The sequence below is a fragment of the Teleopsis dalmanni genome, chromosome 2, assembly GCF_002237135.1.
Source record: "Teleopsis dalmanni isolate 2A chromosome 2, ASM223713v2, whole genome shotgun sequence".
Classification (NCBI taxonomy): Eukaryota; Metazoa; Arthropoda; class Insecta; order Diptera; family Diopsidae; genus Teleopsis; species Teleopsis dalmanni.
Window position 1 is genome coordinate 41,397,437 of NC_051847.1, and position 6,889 is coordinate 41,404,325.

The window sequence follows — 6,889 nt, forward strand, 5'->3', positions numbered from 1 at the left end:
TATTATATGCTTATTGCACATATGTACAAAGTAAGTAGATGCTTATTATCATACCCTGGTGGTACTAGATTTTCACCTTTGATTGGTTTCCACAAGTGAACTTTCTTATTACCAATTATAATTCAAAGAGTGCAAGGTGCCGCCTTGTGGATTTTAGCCAGCTCTCTCCACAGGGACACCTTATCTCGGCATCATCTAATCTTCTTTCTGCAGGGTAGCTTTACAGAGAGAACTCCTGAGTTATTAAACGTGATTAACTGCCGTGAAGGCTCAATTCAAGGAATTCCGCTGGTATCAATTGAAAATATAAGTTTAGATATAGTTTTCTCATTGCCAGTCTTTGGGTCACAGCACCCAGTTGAAAATGAAGGTAAATGAATATAGTCAATCTATTCACATATATTTGGGTTTCAACCAGATGACCACGACACTCACTTTAAAGAGCCATAATCAGCTGAAGCTGTGGGTCCTGACCATAGAAAAGAAAAGGATTACAGAAGAATATAAAATCGGTAGTTCCGTTTTGTAAATCAGGTGCAACTAACTTTAGAGTGAATGACCGAATAAAATGCCACATAAATGTTATAATAGTTTAAATAATTTAGTGATAATTATTTATTTTGTATATTTGAGATTATTTTTCACAAGTAACTATTTTCATGTCATAAAAATCAAGAACCTAATCCCTCTTGCGTGTGAAAACAGACTCCACCACTGCATGTCAGTTGGTTCGACAAACTCGTACGTGTGAAATCTATGCTGTTTCAATAGCAATTTTGACTAAGATTAAGTGCCGTTTCACATGTGACTAAATGTGCGAATGCAATTGTGTCTAGCAAACATCCATTGCCATTGGAGATACCTACGAGAACACATACTTTGTCACATATTCATGCGGGAAAATGTATCTCATAGCGAAGCTAAAAAAGAACCTCATGGCAAAGCTAAAGTGCAGCAAAAAAATGTTTTATGTTCTTTCTTGATAAACATTAAACGATTTGTTTGAGTTTCAATTGCTATAAATTAAGCGAGTTTCTTCACAGATTTGTTTACATATTCAATACTCGATTTGGAGCGAGAATTGGTTTGGATATGTCAAGGTCTGCCCGAACTAAAAATTACATTAATTTGAAACTCATTTACACAGGTAACGCGCATTTGCATTAATTTTTTCTAGTGTTAATTCTAAATCACTACACAATGTTTATTAATTGAGTTTTAAGAAAATGAAAGGCTATTAACACCGCAGAAAACTGCAATTAAACCTTATAGATACAAAAAACAAAAAAAAAATTATTAAATATTTTAATAGAGCACGTTTTGCAGATCTATGTAATTAAAAAATATAAATTAAAACGAGTTTAGCTAGCAAAAGTGCTGTAAGTCTGCATATTCGTGGCTACACAAAAATGCAACCTGGCTTGGGTTGATATTACCTTTTCGAATTTAAAGTATTTTTATGACATGCACTACACTTGTCATATGTATAATTGCAGTTGTCTGCTCATGGGTTGGGCGAATTTCGACACCTTCAAGTGTTATGCCGTTAGTACCACATAAGACAGAGGCGATTTTCGTAGCAATTTTCTGTCTATTTCTTTTTTTTATGTAGTAAGGTTTGAGTCATATCTTTTTTTAGAAATAATTAAGCAATAAATTAAAGTTAATAACAAAGAATTGTAGCCTGAAACAATTTGGAACAATTGTGACATTTCGGCTACTGTAAATGTATTAAAAACTCTTAATTATTATAAGTAGGAGTTTAGTACTCTGCAGATTATAATGAAGTAAGAAAATTAGTTAAGAAAAAACATCTAAATCTAACCGGATAATTGAGTTTGAGATTGAGTAATCGATTATGGGTTAGCCTTAGGCCTTTATGCATAGCGACTAGCTTCATCTATTGACCAGGTTCACAATAGATCTTTTACAATAGAGTTTAAATAAGTCAAAACAACATGTAAGATCCAACGAATCAAAATTATCACATAAATATTTTGGGTTTGGCGTGCTGAGCCTTACTCTGTATGTTTTAGAAATTGAAGACGTACATTAGGTCTTCTGTCCTTTCAAAAATCTGATGACAAAGTCTGTCTAAAATAAAATACGAAGGGTTCATAATTCTGATTGAAATTTTTGTTGTTTAAAAGCGGCTCCTTCCAAGCGAGCAGAGTGTTGGAAGCTTTTAATGATATTCCAAAATATATTAAATATTTTTCTCAATTCAATTATGGCAAAATATCGCTTCTTCATAGCACCAGTTAATGAAATGTTATAGCAATAGAGCTTTCCTTTAGTGCTTAGAGGGTCAATGGTCCACCGGGAGCATTAATTTTAATGTGATATCCATAACGTGAATCCGTAAGTTTTTAATGTGATTGCCTGCCAATTACGATGAAAGAAACCTATTTCACTCGAAGAAGGGTTTTTGGAATAATAGTGAATCATAACAGTAAATTATTTATTTTTAATTAATTTAATTTTTTAGTTGACCATACAGCTGTTTTAAGTTAATCGTTGTCATTATTATAATCATTGCTAATCGTTATCATTAGTGACCCACTTGTCATTAGTGGTCTTTGTGAATACTCATTGATGTTAAATGTTTGTATATAATTTTGGGACTATAATTGCCAAGCTAAGAACTTTGAACCTTTTACATTGTTAATACTTCAGTGCTATTCCAAAACAATTTTTTTTACTTATCAGCTTTAATATGTCGCTTGGTGACGTGTTAATCATCTTTCTGGATGAGCAAAATAGTATCGAAACTCCATTTCAGTTTGGGTACACACCAAAAGTTACACGGGGTTCTAAAAACAAACTAAAAACAATGGATGATCGTACGAATGTTGCCAGTTTGGGTAAAAAGTTGAATTACCATAATAATTTTCAATCATAACAACTAACAATCATTTGATATTCCAGTTGAACTCGTCAATTTTCGGCATATAATCGTTCTAGACCAACTTAGATTTATAACTTAGAATTTTTGCAAATACCAATATGAAATTCCAGATGAATTTAATTAGTCTGTCTCAAAATTGTTAGATTAGTTTATGTTGAAGTAAAGAGATTAACGAGCATAAACTATATATTAATCAGTTTCTCTAACGTCAGACAAATGTCCGATGATTGGGTTATGAAGCGGCATTTTGAGGAAGAGGAATGTTAAAATTCAGACTATTCAATTGAAAGAAATTGTGCTTTCATAAATACAAATGTCTTGATAAATGCCTTATGCTTTCTTAATTTCGCAATTTTTTGTCGTAATTTCAATTTAAATATTTCTCTTTATTTTCATTCCAAACCCTTTGATGCTTGAAAGTGATATTTATAGCACCTATTTCAATATTGAAATCCGTCGAGTATTTTGACACAAATACATTTTATATTCATTGTGGTTAAGACCACTTAAGACGCTCTCCCTCGCTAAATTTCAATTTTAGGCAGCAACAGCTCTCGTTAGCTGTCTTTCCTTTGACATCGAAGATGTCACCAATGCAAACAAATGGAACAAGTGACATTCGCTTGATGTTTACACTTATGTTACTTACCCGTTACTGGAAAGGTGGAACAAGATGAAACACAATTTCTCAAATATTTATTTTACTGTTTGCTACAATCAGCAATTGCTTAAACTATTCACTGCAGAACTCATGCTCGAGCACATTTGAAACTTATGTCAAACATATGTTTCTGAATAGATTATTTGGACAAGTGGAGGCACATTTTATGAAAAATGGTACCGTGGGTTTAGTGTCAAGATGTGATGATTCCAAATGTATTTGTGATGACAAATTCATTTATTGAACTATATGGAGAGTCAGATAAACATATTAGTAACAGGAATGTAACATTCAATATTTACAATTCAATTAATGGAGGTTATTGCCACAAATGAACTATAAAAACTACTTAAATAGGTCACAGAATATTGGATATTGAACTCTTATGAATTTCGTTAGATATTAAATTAAAAATTGCAGAATAATAATATATTCAAATTTAAGAGCGTAATATACTGCGGTATATAAGAAATATTTATATATAAATAAATATCGAGAATTTATTATATCCAAACTCGGTCAATATACCTGATTTTAAATTATTTTATTTTGCGATGGATATGTATTACAATTATTTATCTGACTTCATTTAAAATGTGCATATATAAATTTTATTCCTATCCCTATATATAGGTTAGAGGAGGAGCATTTCTCCAATTCAGTCAAAAATTCATGCATCATTGTCTATCCCGAAATTTGTGCATCTAGTGACTGTACAGAATATCCAATATTGATCTAAGTCTAATCAGTGCTACTAATGAAATAAAGAAATGTGAATGGGAGATGTGTACACTTTTGGAAGACAAAATAGCAATACTGATCAACTGTTATTGGGGAACCACATTGTATTTCATTAAGCTAGTTATGACTCATAGGGAAACAATGGTAAAGTGATTAAGAGATACTATTAATGGAACTAGGACATCATTGCACACTTCTAAAATCAAGTATGGTTTAAATTAATTATAGAGGTATTATCTTCCAACTAGATTAATAGTACAGATTGAAAAATAGATTAAAGGAATAAAAGAATCTCTAAAGAATATGAAAACTATGTTCACAACCGAGTTGTCGTTTTATATTATTATAAATAAGATAACTGTCATAATTACCATAAAACGTTCCCATTTGTAAGAAAATATTGTTTAATTTCACTAAGACAGGGTACTCGCTTACTCGCACGACGGTCGCTACGACTAAATATTACGAATTGCGTTGAGAATGGGTTGACTATCCGACCCATTGTGATTGGTTTCTGAACACAGAAGTCAAAATATTTTTTCAAATTAAAAGATGTAAATATCCACAATAAATAAATATTTTGAAGACCCCAGCGAAATGCATTTCTTAATGGATTAAACTTGAATAATCTTTATAAAAAATTTATGGAATTAAATTAATTAGGAGAGGATCCTAAATTCCTCTATGTCTAGAAATAAATAACAAAAATTAATAGTTTTTCTTATTTTGGGTTTGAAGTATTTCCTATACTCCATGTATGTCAAATAATATTAGTAATATTCTAGTAGGCAACAAATATATCTGATCTATTTTTCATCAATAAAATAGTATATGTCAATATAATGTTATTATATACCATACCTATATGCTATATTAAGATATTCCTTTGAGATTGCGTATGGGAATGGGATTGAACTGAAAGACCTCAGTATTCTTCATTTTCTTTATGTAATAAATTCTTACTAAACTATTTTGCAAATCATTCATTATCTATAGAATCAAACTTAGTCAAATTGGCAGTAACTCTACACAGTATGTTTCCAGTTATAACTGATATTAAAAACAAAAATTTAATATCTAAAAAATGTGAAATAGCTAGTCAACGTATTTTCTAGTAGTCCTTTCGGAGTGTAAAATCATGTTGACTTAAGTGATGTAAAGTCTTTCCAGTTTTTAGGTCACTTTTCTCTACAAAAACAATTTTATTTAAAAATTAATACTATTAGCGACTAAAAGTGTTTTTACACTCTATTTGCTTTAGATTTTTATATACTTTTTTTTTTTGTGGTGCGTTTGGATTTTACAATATTTTGCTTTTAAATGAACTTTAGTGTCAAAAGTGACGTTAAGCTTTTCCGTTTTCTATATTTTCTGTCTTATCAAATTTTTTCGTTCTAATTCTTTCAATAATATGTGTTGTTGTTTTTAAGTTGACTCGTGTGACTTAGTGCATCACATTCAGTTCCTGTGACAGCACATCTTGTCAAAGCTAAAACAACACATATGTATGCAATGTACATATTTCCTCGTTTATGCACTACACATTTGACCAGCATGATCTGTTTATCAGAAGGCTATTGGAATGAAGGCTGAATAAAGTAGAATATATATAGTATCGACAGATTTATATGAGTTTTGATAAGTTTTTTGTATATTTAGAGAGATATGAGACCCTTATATCGAAACCAAATCTAATAAGGCCAGTGAAACGGGGGAACAATCAAATAAAATAGTGCAATATAGTATCGAAAGAGGCCTTGTAAGATTTTAGTGGTCACACTGTGACTATTAATATATTCTATCCACCGCAAAAAAGGAATTAAATATTGATATCAAAACAGTTGCATTTTGGATGTGAAACAGATCAGATAACTAATCTAACTGTGGTCACCAGTGAACTATATTTTAAATCAATTAATAAGATTAATAATTTTTTTTTTAAATTTTTATGATAAATAATTATTAATTTAGTTTTTGACAATAAAAATTACCCTTTACTCATTTATCCAATATTTAAAATCCATAAGCATACCGAATTTATAAGAGATGTTCAAATTTGCATGCAATTTCAATACAGACGACGTCCATTCTAATAGTGAAGTCTTTTAAAAGTTCTAAGCGCTTATTGACTAGTAATAAGTGACTCGACTATATATACATGGATAGTTCTGAAGCCAATGTAGTCCATTAGTTTACTATTTTTCAAGTAATTACTAACACGATCAATTATGTCAATATTTTATTATCACGTTATATATATTTTATTAGAAAAACTTTAAAGGTACTACTCGTAAATAAATGTAGAGTGTACAACACGCAATCATTGTAGTCAATATAACCACTTAAACAGCTTTCGCTCTGAAAATCTGTTGATAGACATGCATTGAACGTGTGTGTACGGTATGTGTAGGGTGACTAGAATGGCTACGAAAACTGCCCGTGTAAACACAAAACCACATTGTATTTGACAAAATATGTGCTGTGCGTGGAGTTCTTGTAAAAGTTGACGTTCGTAATGCACTCATATTAATTAGGTCAGAACCTAAGAAATGAAATTGCATGCTCCGAAGTACTTCAGC